The 18504-nt window shown below is 37.9% G+C and overlaps 1 long non-coding RNA gene across 1 annotated transcript; it reads left to right on the forward strand.

Moving 5' to 3' along the window:
* Window positions 1-5154: 5154 nt before the first annotated feature.
* On the forward strand, window positions 5155-18232 carry LOC130541455 (uncharacterized). The gene is made up of 3 exons (XR_008955519.2): window positions 5155-5227; window positions 11741-11846; window positions 12845-18232. It is a non-coding gene; the product is annotated as an uncharacterized LOC130541455 (long non-coding RNA).
* The last annotated feature ends 272 nt before the right edge of the window (window positions 18233-18504 follow it).

The raw sequence follows: 18504 nt of genomic DNA on the forward strand, positions 1-18504 counted from the left end.
TGCTTATAGTTACATGAACACTGCCTTTATAATACTCTAAAATGTCTACTGTATGAAGTAGCACATTTAAGTTGATTAATCCACAAGAAAGGAAAAAAATAACAAAATCATAAATCAAAAGGGGATCCTACTCATTCTAAACAACAATAAATATATAAATTCTGCTTTTCCTTTTGCTGTATCTGCAATGCAGGACAAAATAATTGGATAAAAATTTATCCTATTTATACATACATAATTATTGAAAGCATATAATTATAATATATATGTTAGTATATTAGGGTTCTTCAGAGGGACACAACCAATAGGGTATATGTTTATATAATAGGGAGTTTATTAGTGATAATTGGCTTACATGATTACTAGATGAAGTCTTGTGATAGGCCATCTGCAAGCTGGGGGAAGAGAGAAACTGATAGTGGCTCAGTCCAAGTCCAAAAGCCTCAAAACCAGGGAAGCCAACAGTGCAGCCCTCAGTCTGAGGCCAAAGGTCTGAGAGCCTCCGGGAGGCTACTGGTGCAAGTCTCAGAGTCCAAAGGCCAAAGAACCTGGAGTCTGATGTCCAAGAGCAGGAGCAGAGGAAGCAAGCATCTGATATGGGAAGAGAGAGAACCAGAAGACTGAGCAAGCTGCTAATCCCCCTTCTTCTGCCTGCTTTGTTCTAGCCATGCTGGCAGTCATTGGATGGTGCCCACCTACATCAAGGTTGGGTCTTCCTCTCCAAGTCCACTGACTCAAATATCAATCTCCTCTGGCAACACCCTTACAGACACACCCAGAAACAGTATTTCCCCAGGCATCTAGGCATCCTTTAATCCAGTCCAGCTGACACCTAACATTAACCAAGATAAGTTGACCTCTTGTCCACTGAGCACCCATACACATGCCCTCAAATCATACTTAATCTCCAAGTAAAGACAATAACAAAGTCATAATTCCATCTAACATAATACAACTATCCTTTGTACAACTGAAAATGCAGTAATCCTTAACCTGAATAGTATTATATAAAATTAAGAACACTTAAGTGCTGATATAAAGTCAATAAATCTTAGGTTACATGATAAAGAAATAAGAAATTAAAAAAATAACAAAGACTTTGCTTAATACAGTGGTATATATGCACAAATATATTCTTAACAAAATAAGGAGGAAATACTCATGACAAGTACAGTCCTCATGTCAGTAACTGGTCACGTGGTCATAGCTGGTATTGATAACTACCTTCTACTACTCATTTGCCTTCAGCAAGCATCTTAGTTGGTTGTTTTGTTATTTTTGTTTTTGTTTTGGTTTGTTTTACCTGACGGAGTGACCCAACCCTCAATTCCTGAAGGGTCTGGGCCATTTATACTCTGAGCCTGAATTGGGTTGTTGTAGTTTCCCATTGATTTTAATTACAGGGCCAGGTAATATTAAGGGAAGCCCTAAGGTATCTCCTGAATTCCAAACATATGATTCCTTACCTCCATTGTGGAGCAGTAGTCTGATTTCATTTTGAAATCAGGTCAATCAGTCCAGCCAACACTCTAACTCCATTCTTAGCCTGTTGACTTAGAGACATGAGTCCAAAGTGGCCACATGGCAATCTTAACTTCCAGTTCAATGGAGTCACTGTTGTGTCTCCTGGTGGCTGCATTCTTCCTTCTGGAACTCAGACCTCTAGGCCAGCAGAACATAACGTTGTGGGAACAGGAAGCAAAAATTTTGCTAATGGGTCACTAGAGGTGATGGTGAGTGATAAGTGATACCACTTCTACTTCCACCCTTTTGATTCCCGGATCTGTGAATCCTGGCAATGAGAGAAAATAGTACCATATATTGGGTGCTGATTGGAGCATATACAGTCATCTGGAGAACTTGGCCCCAGACCTGAAAACTGTTATCACCTAGTTGGTGTTGTAATTGTGACTTCAAAAGGCCATTCAATTGTTTTATCAAACCTGCTGCTTCAGGTTGACAGGGGACATAGTAAGACAAGTGAACGCCATGGGCATGAGCCCACTGCTGCACTTCCTTGGTTGTGAAGTGAGTTCTTTGGTCAGAAGCAACACTGTGTGGGATACCATGACAGTAGATAAGGCATTCTGTGAGTTCACAGATGGCAGTCTTGGAAAATGTAATGTGGGCAGGAAAGACAAATGCACATCTGGAAAAAATGTCTATTCCAGTAAGAACAAACCACTGCCCTTTCCATGATGGAAGAGGCCCAAAGTAATACGTCTTCCACCAGGTAGTTGGCTGATCACCATGAGGAATGGTGCCATATTGAGGCTCAGTGTTGTTTGCTGCTGACAGATTGGAAACTCAGCAATTGCTGTAGCCAAGTCAGCCTTGGTGAGTGGAAGTCCACTATAGTGACCCCATGCATAAGCTCCATCCCTGACACCATGGCCACTTTTTCATGAGTCCACTGAGTGATGACAGGGGTGGCTGGGGAAAGGGGCTGAGTGGTGTCCACGGAATGGGTCATCCTATCCTCTTGATTATTAAAAATCTCCACTACTGAGGTCACCTTTGGTGAACATTCACAAGGAAGACAAATATACTTACATTCTTTAAACACTTAGACAGGTTCATCCACATAGCTCTTCCCTAAATTTGTCACTGATTTTCCAATCATGCTCCTTCCAAGTCCCTGACCATCCAGCCAAACCATTGGCTACCACCCATGAGTCAGTATATAATTGCACATCTGGCTATATCTCCTTCCAAGCAAAGTGCACAACCAGGTACACTGCTTGCAGTTCTGCACACTGGAAAGATTTCCCTTTACTACTGTCCTTCAGGGGTGTCCCAGAAATGGTCTGTAGTGCTGCAGCTGTCCACTTTGGGGAGGTGCCTGCCTATCGTGCAGAACCATCTGTAAACCAGGCCCTAGTCTTCTCTTTTCCTGTCAAATGATGATAAGGAACTCCCCAAGAGGCCAGAGGTACAGGTTAGAATAGAGAAGGCAGGGCAGAAGAATTTGGGACTACGGGTATTTGGGCCACTTCCTCATACAACTTACTCTTGCCTTTAGGACACGCTCAAGATTGATAAGGTATATACCACTTTTATTTGATGATGAAAGGCTGCTGTGCATGCCCAACTTTATGGCTAGATGGGTCAGAAAACACCCAGTTTTGATAGGCAGCTCAGGTCACATGGTAACTTGGTGACCCATAGCCAAACATTCAGTTTTCACCAAGGCCCAATAGCAGGCCAAGAGCTATCTCTCAAAAGAAGAGTAGCTACCTGCAGAAGATTGTCAGGCCTTGATTCAAAATCCTAAAGGCCTTCACTGTGATTAACCTATGGGGGCCTGGCAAAGGCTCCAATCAGCATTCCCATCTGGCACTGACACCTTAAACACTATTGGATCTGCTGGATCATATGAACCAAGTGGCAGGGCAGCTTGTACAGCAGCCTAGACCTGTTGCAGAGCCTTCTCTTGTTTTGGGACCCATTCAAAACAAGCAGCTTTATGGATCACTGGATAAATAGTCTGGTGTAATACCTTCAAATGAGGATGTGTTGCCTTTAAAATCCAAATAGGCCCACTAGGCATTATGCCTCTTTCTTGGTTGTAGGAGTGCCAGAAACAAGAACTTATACTTCATCTTAGAAGAAATATCTAGACAGGCCCCGTACCACTAGACACCTAGAAATTTCACTGAGGTATAAGCCCTCTGAATTTAGTTCCGATTTATTTCCTACCCCTGACATTCGAATCTTGCACCAGTAAACCAAGAGTGGTTGCCACTTCTCTCTTACTAGGTCCAATCAGAATGTCATCAATGTAATGGAACAGTGTGATATATTATGAAAAGGAAAAGTGACAAAGATCTCTGTGAACAAGAGTATAACAAAAGAGTTGATATATGTCTGAGATAAGACAGTGAAGGTATATTGCTGGCGTTGCCAGCTGAAGGCAAATTGCTTCTGGTGGGCCTTACGGACAGGAATGGAGAAAAAGGCACTTGCCAGATCAATAGATGCATACCAGGTACCAGGAGATGTGTTCATTTGCTCAAGCAATGGAACCACATCTGGTACAGTGGCTGCAATTGGTGTCACCATTTGATTAACACTGTCATTTGTTAAGATCCATCTGTCTTTTGAATAGGCCAAATAGGAGAGTTGAACAGGGATGTGGTGAGGATCACCACCCCTGCATCTTTCAAGTCCTTGATGCTGGCACTAATCTTTGCAACCCCTTCAGGGATACAATATTGTTTTTTATTTACTATTTTCCTAGGTAGAGGAAGTTATAACAGCTTCAATTTGGCATATCCCATTATAATAGCCCTCACCCCATAGGTCAGGGAACTAATGTGGGGATTCTCCCAGTTGCTAAGTACGTCTATTCCAATTATGCATTCTGGCACAGAAGAAATGGCGGATGGGTTCAGGAACCTAATGGACCCACTATAAGTCAGACCTGAGCTAAAACTCCATTAATTACCTGACCTCCATAAGCCCTCTACTCTAACCACCACAATGACATTTTAGGTCCCATGGAATCCATGTCAGTTCAGAGACAGTGTCCAGTAGTCCCTGAAAGGTCTAATTATTTCCCTTTCACCAATGCACAGTTACACTAGTAAAAGGCTGGAGGCCCCTTGAGGAAGGACTGAAGAAAGATTAACAGCAAAAACTTTTGGTAATATGGTGAGGCCCTTCCTCAAGAGGACTCAGCCTCCCCTTCATTCAAGGGGTTCTGGGTCTGTAAACTACCTCAAGTCTGGAAATTGATTGAGGGGTCATGATTCTCTGTTTTTGTAATTCCAGTTAGACTTCTGTTCACTTACTGGAAGTTTTCTGCTTATAGGGATCAAATAAGAATGTATGAGGCTTCCTGCCTATTTCACTTCTAGGAACACCACGATGAATTAACCATTCCAGAACTCTACACGAGTCAGTGTTTGAAATGCTTATTTCCCAGTGCCGTAGAGAAACAGCACTTGAACATAAATTTAATTTACTCAGCAAGGCCATTTTTACTTCCTGCAGAAAGAGTACACTCGCCAGCAGTTTTGCCATGAGAGTACACCAAGCAAAGGGGACAGGGTCATTTATAACCTGATGCGTCCACCCTACTGCTGTGTCCAGTTTCCATTGGCTGGAACGGGACCTCACATTCTGTATTTAGTCCCGATTGCCTAGCAACTTAGAACTTTTTAAAAGAGGCAAAGGCAGAGGAGAAAAAAGGAAGGAGGAAGTAACTTGTGGAATGCTGAGAAAGGTAAAAACACCTTTAAATAAGGAAGAGGAACAGGCTATGGCCTAATGCTTGCTTAGACCAGTATAAGCATGCCAGGGCAAATATTCAGGCTAAATTGCAGGAGCTAAGAACGAAAGTACATTGATTTCTTTATCACGGCTAGCAGATATTTAAAAATGTTAGCATAGTTCTTTGAAAAAATTTTGCTCCTAAGAGAAGTTACTACTTATTCCTAATTAAATGGAGGGGAAAGTCTTTGAAGAGGAACCTCTACTTTACTTTTTACAAGAGTATTCTGATTGTTGCTTTGCCTCGGCTGTCCATTACAGTAATTGTGCCCACCTTACCTTTGATGTTTGAGTGCCTCCACTTGGCCTCTGTCACCTTAGGATCCAATTATTCTCATTGCATTTAGGTTTTCCAATTGAGTGACTGCAGTTCCCACTCTAAAATCAGGCATACAAGAGAGCACACAACTCTTCAAGGATACTGGTGCTCCCCTCACAAATGTATTTCACAAAGTATTGGTGAACGGTGTGTACTCTGAACCCTCCCAGTTGAGGCGAGTAGGTCTTTTAAGTGACAAATCCATTCTAGCATTCCAATCTCTCTAAGCCTTTGGAGTCCTTCCTCTACATTAAATCAAGGGAGATCAGTCCTTTCCAGCTTGCTCACAGTGGGCTATATTTTGATCCATGCTTCAATTAACCAAGTAAATGAACTATTGGGTCTTTTTCAATTCCTCATGTTGCAACATTAAATGCAGAATCTCTTCTTAGTGGTCCTTTATCACTAAATTCAGCCTGACCCAACTTTATGTTCCTACCTCCACTATCCCACACCCTTACTATCCTTTCCCATAGCTGTCTCCTGGATTTCTGCTTATATGCATTAGAAAACTTAAGTAGTTCTTTGGGAGTGTAGTTACACCTTCTAGTGGGTCACACTCTGTACCTCACCTCTAGGGGCGTGCCAGGACTTGAATCTAGTTACAGGTCTAGAAGCACAGTGGGGTCCTGGGGATGGGTCCTGAGGAGAATCAGTGTTGTTTTGCCTGGCAACTGCCTTAAGGGAGGCCATCATTGTTTCCTCAGGCAATGCAGGGTTAATCTCCTCAGACAAAGGCTGAAAGGCTCATACTACTGTGGGTGGGGGAGATTTTGCTACCAAGGAGGGGAGGTGGGGAGACCACTTCCTCTGGCAAAACAGGCTCATCAGAATTTAGGAACTCAGTGTCCCCCACTTCATCAGAGTCCTCCCACATGTTCTGATTCTAACTTACAGGGTTTTATTCTCTCCTAATCAATGCCCTCACTTTAACAGTAGACACCTTGTGAGGCTAAGAGTGCACCTTTTCTTGTAGGTTAGCCACTGGCATAATAAGAGCCTGTGTTTGATTTTCAGCAATTTCAGCCCTTTGTCTACTGAAGAGAAGATTTTCACCCAGGGCACACTTGGAAACTTTTAGGTTATGTATGTGCTTCTGGAGCCAGGAGCTAGAATCCCTGAACTCATCCCTTTTTTTCACCACTTTGTCCAGTAAATGTAGGAGCAATCAACCAACTTCATTATATTCTTTGGTTCTCCACAAATGTTCAAAGGTATCATTTATAGAATAACTAAACTCCTTGTCTCTCGGGAACAGTGAATCAGTGTATCAAATGCATTTATTTTTACTATCGGTGCTGTCCCTACTATTAGAAGTAGAGTTTTTAGCATTTTTAAGACTAATCACATTAGAGAAGCAACTTCAGAAACCCAAAACCAACTAAGGAAATTCATCCTTAAAATTCCGTTAGTTTAAAATCACTCCTGGTACCAAAACCTGTATGAGGGTTCTCCAGAGGGGCAGAACCAATAGGATATATGCATATATACAAGGGATTTTATTAGGGCTAAGTGGCTCACATGATTACTAGGTGAAATCTCCTGATAGGCTGTCGGCAAGCTGGGAATAGCCTGTAGTGTGGTTCAGTCCAAGTCCAAAAGCCTCAAAACCAGGGAAGCCAACAGTGCAGCCCTCAGTCTGAGCCCAAAGGCCTGAGAGCCTCCTCCAGGCGGTTGCAGGTACAAGCCCTGGAGTCCAAAGTCCAAAGAACCTAGAGTCTGATGTCCAAGGGCAGGAGCAGAGGAAGCAAGTGTCTGGCACAAGAAGAAAGATAGAATGAGAAAACTGAGCCAACTGTTTATCTCCCTTCTTTTGCCGGCTTTGTTCTAGCCCCACTGGCTAGTCTCCCCGTTGGATGGAGACTGCCCACATTGAGGGTGGGTCTTCCTCTCCCAGTCCACTGACTCCTCTAGCAACACCCTCACAGACACGCCCAGAAAAAATGGTTCACCAGCCGTTTAGGCATTCCTCGAATCCAGTCACGTTCACATCTAATATTAACTATCACAGATATCAAGGCTCATTTAAGAAAATGACCAAACTATACTATAAATATTCTACAAATTCCATAACTAAGTTTATTTTTAAAAGAAAGTTATAGGAATTAGCCTCAAAGCAGTGTTTTATCTTGTTCTGGGTTAAGCAAATTGGCTCGTAGAAATGCATTTTTCCCAGGTGTCTGAGAATAACAGCAATGTGGTCTCAAGTTTAAAATAATTATCTGTACAACTCCATGGATATTGTTAATAATTTATCTTTTTATTGTTCTCTAGATGCAAAATATAAATGTTTTCTAAGACTGTGAAAATCAATTAAAATTTATTATGCAGGAGAAATGTGTATGAGGTATAAAAATGATTAAAGGGAATATTTATGGGAGGGGTGATATGAAAAGGCTCATCTCTTATTGTTCCCTACATAATACATACCTAGGGATTTATAAATGAGAATCAAATTACATGTTGGGGGTTAGGGAGCTCACATAGCTCTCTATATACTGGTTCAACAAGAATTTCTTCAATAAGTTTATAGAAAACTTGGGCCACATTTGGGGAAAACAAATTCCATGTATATATTGGAGCTAAAACAATGAAAGCCTAGTTGTTCAAGCTTGGTTAGGTGTTCCCCTTCAGCTTACAGGTTTGTTGAATCCAAATTTCTGAATTTTAGATAGCTTTGGGGTGTGAAGTGTATGTATGACTTGTCCATATGTATACCATTTACATAAACAATTCTCTGATTCACTGTACAGAAGGAGAGGTATATCGTCCCTTTAGGCAAATCGGTTATATTTAATGGTTCAAGAACAACGAAAGGCAGATAATCTTTACCTAGAGGAATAAAGCCCTGATAGGGAAGAGTGAGTATGGCATTTCTTTCAGGACTACTGGAATTAAGTTTGGAAGGAAAATAAAGAGAGGTGAATGAGCCCCCATTCTTTGTGAAATAATTAAATAGAATTAATTTTAAAAGGTAATGCTAAAAAATGTTGAGAATTAAATCAGGAGAATTTCCAAGGAACTCAGTAAAAATAAGCTCATCAGAGGGGAGAAAAAAGTTAAAAAGAAAAACATAAGTAAATAACACACCTTATATCACTACATATTACCGTTAATGTGTAAAATAATGTATATTTATTTTTTCAGCATTATAAAGCTAGAAAAAAAGTTCTGGCAGCATAACTTACATACTAAGAGCTAAATAAGTCTTAGAATATTGCTATATTGAATCCTAACCTCGCCATAGAATAGTTGTTTTGTAGGACTTACAGCTACATGGCTCATATATGCCAGCAATCAAAGGCTTATATTTACACTTGGTCAGTCTGTGAAATATTTTTGATAGGCCTATTTATGAGTTAGCACTGGTTATGATTTAGGTATCCTACAACTCAGGTTTCATATTAGGTTTGACAATTTTTCCTTCATGTCACAAACTTTTCATGTTGAATGAAGCCTCATAAAATCATTGGCAGGGGGAGCATGTTCACACAGATGCACACACGCACATACTCACACACACACAGCCATAAAACAAAGCAAAACAAAAAACTAGGTGCCTGCCTTGCTCTATTTCCCCATGCTTTCTCCAAGAACACCAAAGGTGGTCTTCAGTATCTGTAGGCTAAAAGATTATGAAACTGTGCTCCATCTACCCTCCACATCAATTTCTCAATTATATAGAGCACGCTGCAAGTAAAAAGATTTTTTGAAGTATCTTTTTATTTCAAAAGGCATCCTGTTAATCACATACACTCAGCAGATCTTTAACTTGGCCAACTTAATGTTCTTAAAGCTCTTCCTAAACTTTATCTGTAATATTGTAGAGTTGACAACCACAGTGGTACTGTCACTAGGTAGGATCAAATTGCTACAGATGTTGACATATGATAATAGACTCTTAGGCAGTGAAGATACTTTAGGATACTTTCTCTCCCATACCTCATTTTAGAGTTCAATAAACAGAGACAAAGAGGAGTGAACTGTCCACACAGCATGCAAGTAGCACCTCTAGCTCCTAATGTAGTCTAATGCCATTTTGCTTTTTTTAATTTTTGAAAAAATAAACACAATAATTATTACAAATAAGATGTATATAGGTACACTGAATAAAATTTTTACATTTTAAATACATTGAACTTGAAAAAAAATTGGCATATTTGGGTCCCAGGGAGGTCTCATAAATGGAATACTTTTGAGAGACTTGATTTTATTTAACAAAGACGGAAAGACATGCCTCATACACATTAAAAATCTAAAATGTATCATTTACCAGACACCTACTAAGTCAAGCATTATGGAAAACACTGGGAATAGAAAAACAAAAAAGTCAAAGGTTTGGTCTAGAGAATAGTGCACTCTCGTATGACAGTATGTTGTCTCTACAATGCACAGGTTATTAAAGGAGGACCATCACAAGAAAGAAAATGTTCAATAAGTATTTGACAGTTGGATTATTTTTATTAGCTAAATAAAATGGAGTTTTAAATTTAATACTTTGCATATTTTAACAATGAAATTAATTTTTATTGTCATAAATCTTGGGAGAATTCGTAACTAATACAACAGATTAAAAGTACTGTTTTCCTCACTGAGCTCTTTAAAGTTTGTAACATCTGAATCATTTTTTTGTCCTCTTACCAATGTTTTATTATACTTTTCCAAAAGGTTAAGTCATGACTTAGGTAAACATAAAGTGAATATCTTTCAATGATTTTTACTTAACTCATTAATTGAGAAGTAAAATAAAACTAGTTCAAAGAAGAATACTAGTGCAAGTGCAAGTATTTTTAAGCAACATAAAGGAGCGTCTAGGCAAGATTTTTGGGTTAAATACAAAATCAGTTAATGTCCAACAGGGCAATACACCATAATGTTTGAGGTTATCTTTTCCACAGGACAGAAACTATTGCACACCTGTCAGAAGAAGAATATGCAAGTTGGCCTCTGCCCCTACAGATCTGTAGAATAGCCCAGTCAATCAAATGTCAATCAAAGGGGCAAGCCCATGGCTGCACTGGAAAAAGACGTAGTAATTAATCTCTTTGGCCTAGTTGGAAGTTTGAGACATCTTTTATTCACACCAGTATGCCTTGATTATTAAGACACTCTCAAATAATTTCTCTTCTCTACGTTCTACATCACTCACTTGCAGAATCTATTTGGCCTGAGTTAGTCTTATTATATTTTTTAAAGTAAGTCCATGAGCCAGTTGCTCAACTTCTATGGCAGAGAAAATAAAAAAGAAAATGTCTGAGTGGGAAGCTTTATTTACCTGGAGAACAAAACCTTCTGAAGTTTCTACTATCTAGAATAGGTTCAACCTACAGTTTGTTTAAATGCCTGTTTGAGGTCAAGAACTTTTAAAGTACTCACACATTTTCAATGGGTACATGGAAGCATTAATTCTGGCTGTTTAAACACACTGAAAAAGCAGAAAATATGCGATTTCTGAGTCAGTTGATCTCGAGTGTCCCTGAAGAATTTAATAAGTCTGTTAAGCCCTCAAAAGCAATGCTTTTGGAAATGTTTTTACATTAGAGTTTTGCCTCAGGAGCATCTAATAATTTCCTTGTTTTTATAAGACATAAATATAGAGGTATTGTTGCTATTATTACACTAATTTTCATTCTCTGTTTCTATCACCGCTTTTGTGACAATAAGGGAAAAGAATGTCTGCAAACCTAGTTGGGGGAAATAAAAAAATGGGTTTCAAACGCAGAGTATAGAAGAAAATCTGAAAGTTTTGAAGTAATACGTGATAGAAATTAATTCATTATTAAAATACTACTAAAATTATGCAACATGATAGCAAATGATACAGTCTGCTATAATATCATATGATTTGAAAACAGTATATGAAAATGTTTCAAAAAGCATAAGAACTGTAGCTATATATGTTTTTCCTTTGTTTGATAACCTCTTAATGTTAAATTGTACTGAAATTTTTTTGTGTGCAGTCTTTGACTTTTTATATTTTAAAAAGTTAATTAAATTTGCAGTTCTAATAAGACTGTTATCCAAGAAAAAAGATGATCAATATTGAGCTTAGTTTTAAAATATCAACCTCATAAGCTATTGAATAATTTTCATAAGGAATATTTATTAATCTTCAAGATTTATTTTAATCTTTTCATTATTTAACAGAAGAAGCCATTTAGATTTTACAGAAATGTAGCTCCTCATACATTATATTGTTCCTATGAAGAATTAGATTGAATAAAGCTGCTTTGAATAAAGCTCGTATTACCAGGTGTGTACTTCAATAATTTTTTAAATGGACTATTACGTTGACATATTTAGTTTCTGAACAAGATCTCAAATTTAAAAATTGTAGAAATCATGAAAAAATGTGTAGTCCAAAGTCATATAACAAAATTTTATAACAATTTTCTTTAGTTGTATTTTCATAAATAATTCAGATTTTCATTAGTTTATTATTACTGATGTTTCACAGAGCTACAACTGTGTGCTGCTTGATCTAGAAAAAAATACACTAGCAACTAAAAGCTTAACTGTGAAAAGTATTGCCTTTTTCTTTAAAATCTCTTCAAAAATCTCATGTGATTTGCTAGTACTCTTTCTGATAATATAGAAAGCAAAATAATTCTGCTGTGAAAACAAGCAAAATTTCTTCTAATATACAACAGCTGAGTTCATCACTGTCTTTACAAAGAATCCATTCCTTCTCTAGTCACAGGTATTTTTTTAAATCAAGTTTCTATTATGGGTACAATGTGGTTTAGTGAAGGTTCTCTTTTCTTATAGAAGAAAAATTAGAAAAATGAAAAGGCAGCCGGAGCCTAAAATTGTCTTAGTTTATGTTATATTGTCCTTGAAAAGAAAGAAAAGAGGATAATTTAGCCAAAAACAACAAACACCCAGTTACCACAAATTCCAGCTTCTCAGGTTCAGGGTAAAGGAGACCAGTTGACTCAGGGATATCAAGGCTGCTGGTGAAATTAAATACAAAAATATACTGTCCTTTGAGTTTCCTTTAATAGATAGCGTTTGGAGGGAATCTCTATGCTTGCTATTTAAGCCTTTGGTAAAACAATACAAAGTAGTGGAGATGGTAGAATCACATTTTCTAAAGTACACATGCACTCATTCAGAACCTCAACAAAGAGAATAAACTCTGGCTGCTAAGAGAAAAATAGAAGTAACAGTTTCCTGAGAATTGTTAAGCCAACACACTATTAAATATACCACCTAACATTGTTCTTTTCCTCTCTCTTTTCACTCTTGCAGCTACCACATGTGATGGAAAGGATCCAAGTTAAACACTCTCACCAGAGCATGCTCCAAGACAGATGACTGAGCCCCAGGCTTGGCCAATACAATGCACTTCTATTCTCTATTTATTTTTGTAGTTCAAAGACCTGGCAGTAACCCACTTGATGCCTGCCATAAGGACCAGTACACTCCTGATTACTGCCCAGCGATTTTATATCTGTATGCCAGCTACTCAGACCACGTATAAAGACTAGGGGGATTTTTTGAAAGGAAAAGAAACCCCGGCTTCCACTTATACTTTGAAATTTCAGATGATATACTGCCAACTTACAGACCTTGCTTTAATCAGCAGCCACATGAAAAGGCTGTTTCTATTTACTCTAGGTCATTTAGGAAACAAGCAATAAGTAGGCCGTGCAAAATTTCAGCTTCTCTTAAAGTTGGCATGTTTTCCTCAAATAGAGAGTTGAATCTTGATTTCATTTTCTGAGTAGAAATATTTACAATCCTGTCATACATGAATTTTAGCCTTCCTTCTGTCTAACAACAAATAGGCTTTTTAAAGAATGCTTAGTGTTAAACTGGAAGCTGTTTTGTAAAGGTGGATCTGTATAGATTTGAATAATGACTACGCTGCTTTACTGCTCTAGTTAAAATTTCATCAAATACTGACTTTAGCTGGAAAAAGATAATTTAAGCCCATCCTATTTTAGTTTTAAATTGTGTATATATAAAAAGGTAATCTTGCAGAACATAAAGTAACAACTACAATATTCAGAAATTCATTAATATTAGAAAGATAAAAAATGATTAGGGTACCAATATGTTCTTTGGTCCATAATGAATTTCTTTACTCTTGGTTGTTCATACTATTTTGATTATCGGTGTAATGAAGAGATTTTGTGTAGTCCTTAATATTGTGACAAAGTATCATATTTGTATTATCAATTTTTAAAAAATATTTTCTTCCTTTATTATGTAGAGTCAATATTATACCATTTTCCGCTGTAAACTTGCAACTTGGTATCTGACACTTCACACTTAACAATTGTAAAAGCCTTACAACAATACAATTTCACTGATACTCTCACCATCTGCTATGGACTAAATTGCATCCACCCAAATATTCATATACTGAAGCCCTACCCTAAATGTGACTATTTAGAGATTGGGCCTACACAAAGGTAGTTAAGATTAAATAAGGTAATAAGGATAGGGCCCTGATCCCATAGATTAGTGTCCTTATAAGAGGAGAGAACAGAGGAATGTGGGCTCTCTCACCCTTACTCTTGCTGTCTCTTTTTATTCTCTCTCTCTGCCGTGTGAGGACACAGAGGGAAGACATCTGTTTAAAAGCCAGGAAGAGAGCCCACATCAGAACCAAAATGGGCCAGCATTTGGTGCCTTGACTTAAACTTCTCAGCCTCCAGAACTGGGAGAAAATGAATTTCTGTTATACCAATCTACGGTGTTTTGTTATGGCAGCTTGAGCTAACTGAAATGCTATTTTTCATCTTTTGTGCTACTGTTGTAATATTTTAAGTTTTGTTATAACTATATAACTACATTTAACAATTTTTGTTTTATTTTTCTTATTTGTTTTAAACAGTCTATTTTTTTAAGGGAAATTGGGACATTTAACAAAACCCTTTTATGCTTACTGTCCCCTCTCCTGCCCCTTGTTTTTAACCATTTCTAGTATCTTCATTCCTAATAATAGAGCCAAGTTTCCATCTGATGTCATTTCCTGTCAGTGTAATGAACATTCTTTAGCATTTCTTTTAGCACAAGTCTACTTGCAATATTTTCAGTTACACTACTTATCTGAGAATGTTTTCATTTCATTCTTGTTTCTAAAGAATATTTTCACTGGAAATAGAATTCTAGGAAGATTGGTTTTTAAGCATTTTAAATAAATCTTTCTATATCTCTAGGCCTCCATGGTTTCAGATGAGAAATTAGCCATAATCTATATCATGTTTTCTGTGTAAGTACTACATCTATTTTTTTCTTGAGCTAAAGTCGTTATTTTCTCTTGATCATTTTTAGCCTGAAGCTGAGTTCTCTTGAATCTATCAGTGGATAGTAAATATTTATTATTAAATCTGGAAAAATTATTGCCATTATATCTTCAAATGTTTACTGGTCATATTCTTATTGTCTTCTTTTTCTGGGATCCTAATTACACACATAAGATTGTTTGACAGTGACTCTTAGTTCTCTGAGGCTCTGATCATTTATCTTATATTTTTTCCCTTTTTTCATATTGATTAATTTCTATTATTTAGTTTGCTGACCCCTTTTTCCTATCATCCTCAATCTGCTATTAATCCCATCAGAATTTTTTTTCATTTTACACATTGTAATTTTTAGTTTCAGAATTTCCATATGGTTCTGCTTCTTTCTTCCCCATAGTTTTCATTTCTCTAACCAAGCTTCTCTATATCTTTAGATAAACCCCATTTTCCTTCAAATCCATGAAAATATTTATATTAGCTTTAAAAAGTCTTGATCTGCTAAATCCAATATCTGGGCCATCTTGAGGTCAGTTTCTATTCATTGTATTTTTTTTTTTCTTAGCTGTGGGTCATATTTCCTTTTTTAAAAATGTCTGGTAAATTTAGGTTTAACACTGAACTTTGTGGATATTATGTTATATACACTCCTGATTCTGGTACATACTTCTGAAGAGTTTTTCTTTTAATTCTAGTAGGGAGTGCAATTACTAACTGATAACCTTAAAGTTTTTGTTTTCACTTTGTTAACACGTCTCTGTGGAAAGACTGTTTTCCAAGACTCCTTTATTTGTTGGAATTCAATCTCCAAACCCTGACTTTCATCTAAAGATATCATTGAGGCTTGGTTTTAGGCTTTAGAAGGTTGCATTTTCAGTGGATTTTACTCTAGCGCAGAGTCCTAAATCCAAAGACATGACTTTTCTGGAGTGTGCTTATGGATGCTTACGGTATTTAGAAGTGTGTGGACTGGAATTCCAAAGTCTCCCAGTGTGGTTCTACCTCCAGTGTCTTAGATCTGTTCTTAAACCCACAGCAGCTTCTCTCAAGTTAATCACTATATAATTTCTTTTCATACACGTATAGTCCAGCCCTTAGCCAAGAATTTACATTGGATCCTCAATTAGTCTTTCTCCCTCTCTAGACAGCTTCCTCCTCTTTGTTGTTTCAGCTCCCTGCAGTGAAAAAAAAAAAAGAATTGTATCCAAGCAGAGACATGAAAGCTAAAATCTTCATATAAAACCAATTTACTAGCATGAGGTAAAGAATTAAGTCATATTCCTTTTAATCTTCAATGAGGTTACTTCATTCACATTGTTCTCATAATATAAATATCTTTCTTTTTTACCTGGCAATTTTGCCTCCTGGGAAAACTCTAAATATTGCTGGAGGTTACTCAACCCAAGAGGTTAAACCTTTGTACTTTCATCTCTAGGAAATAAAAAAAAAAGGAATGCTTTCTTTGGAAGTCATGGGTCTCTTACTGCTCTTTCGTTTGGTCTGCATGGTATTGTTGGTCATACTAACATCAGATGTTATCATCTTTGTTGAGGCTTGTTTAGGCAGAATTATCTCAGGGGAAATTGGTTAGAGGGAAGATGAAGAACTCAGCTGCTCTCTTTGGAGATGGGTGATGATACCACTGCTTCCAGCCTGGCTGCTGACTCCACCAAGTACTATGGGCTGAGGAGTAGTCAGCGGTGTAGTTCATCCCAGCCTGCCTCTCTGAGACCACTCAAACAGTGGTCTACTCTCATCATCAAATTGTGTTGTCCACTTAACTGTACATCCTGGAGTAGATTTGAGGCCTGAGGAATTTCTTTCTGTCTCTATTCTTAAATTCTAATTTTTTTCTTTAATGACATTGCATACCTTATCATCAGAGATATCCTAAAAAAGTCACGAAATAATCTCATTCTGGCATACTTTCCTAATTTTAGCTGCTCATTCTGATCCACAGATACAAATGATGTTCAGATATTTGGAAAACTATCTGCGGTTATCGAACATCCTGACTTTATGCTGATCGCTCCCTTTTCTGAGATTCATGCATTCAACCCACGTTGACATCTAGTCATGCCTCTCTGTCTGTCTCTGTCCTTCTCTTTCCAGCACCAGTGTAAATAAGAATCTGAAGCCCATGACCACACATTTGAGATGTGCTCCCTTTTTTGATTGCCCTCACTATATTTATTCCCTTTCTCTTGGTCAATTTTAATTCTGCAGGGAATATGATGGTTCCCTTCCCAGGTGCTCCCTTTAAGGCTAACTCACGAAATATCCTAAATGCTGGAAATGTTGCCTTGTCATGTTTTAAAGCTGAGTCTACACTAGCAAAAACAGTAATCTTTTAAGTTCTACCTAACTGACCTGGTGTCTGTATTTTTGTCTTATATCTGAAATCAGGTTACTCAGAAAAGGAACCTATGGGCCAGGCATGGTGGCTCATGTCCGTAATCCTAGCACTTTGGGAGGAGCCCAAGGTGTGTGGATCATCTGAGGTCAGGAGTTCGAGACCAGCCTGTCCAACATGGTGAAACCCCGTCTCTACTAAAAATACAAAAAAATGAGCTGGGTGCGGTGGTGTGCACCTATAGTCCCAGCTACTTGGGAGGCTGAGGTAGGAGAATTGCTTGAACCCGGAGGTGGAGGTTGCAGTGAGCGGAGATTGCACCACTGCACTCCAGCCTGGATGACAGAGAGAGACTCTGTCTCAAAATAAATTAAAAAATAAAAATAAAAAAGAGGAACCTATGTAGAAAAGCTTTATTAGCTGATGTGCTAATAAAGCAAACAAATAACAAACAACAAATCCTGGAACTTTTACCACTATCTACACTCTAGACCCATTACTTTCATCATTCAAGTAAAGATAAGAGTCAGGGAGGCAGCAAGACGGTTGTGCAGGTGGTGCCCTTCAAAACCCCAAGTAACAAATTTGCATTGCAACCTCTCTGAATAGTGCCCTCAGAATCTTGGTGTGCACAAGCTGCACAGACATATGTGCAGCCCCACTAGGCAGGGTTATGTTTTTCTCTTCAAAACTGCATTGTATGTTTCTTTAACATGATTTCTCTAATGTAAAGCTACTCATGACAGTTGGTGATATCAACAAATGGGCACGAGAAGGTAACTGCAGGTCATCACTCTACCACAATTCACAGTTGTGAGTTGGAGTGTTCTTGCAAATGCTTTCTAGCAAGTCTATGGCCTGATTGTTGGAACTTGAAATGAATTTTCTCTTAAAAACTGTACTATAATGGTGATCAGAATTCCTATTCACCAAGGCCAATAAATCTATAATCTATAATTTAACCTAAGTAGAAAAATAATAATGATTTTAATTAAGAAACAAATCATCATTTATTTCATTATGGTGCCTGGCTCATGTTTGGTACACAAGAATGGGTAGATAAATTAACAAATGTGCTTACAACATTGCTTCTATGGAAACATGTTTAAAATTCTGATTCAGGTCATAGTTACCTTCAGACACTTGTATCCTCTATACATCCTTTCACCTATAGCTCCAATCCCAGCAGCTGGATCAATATTCTATCCCTTTCTAGACATCAGTGGAAGAAGATATAAGGTATAGAGATTTCCAGCTCCTCAGTCCCTACAGAGGCCTGCAGATAATATGGGAGAAGCAACCTGATG

Source organism: Pan paniscus, chromosome 3 (assembly GCF_029289425.2).
Source record: "Pan paniscus chromosome 3, NHGRI_mPanPan1-v2.0_pri, whole genome shotgun sequence".
NCBI lineage: Eukaryota > Metazoa > Chordata > Mammalia > Primates > Hominidae > Pan > Pan paniscus.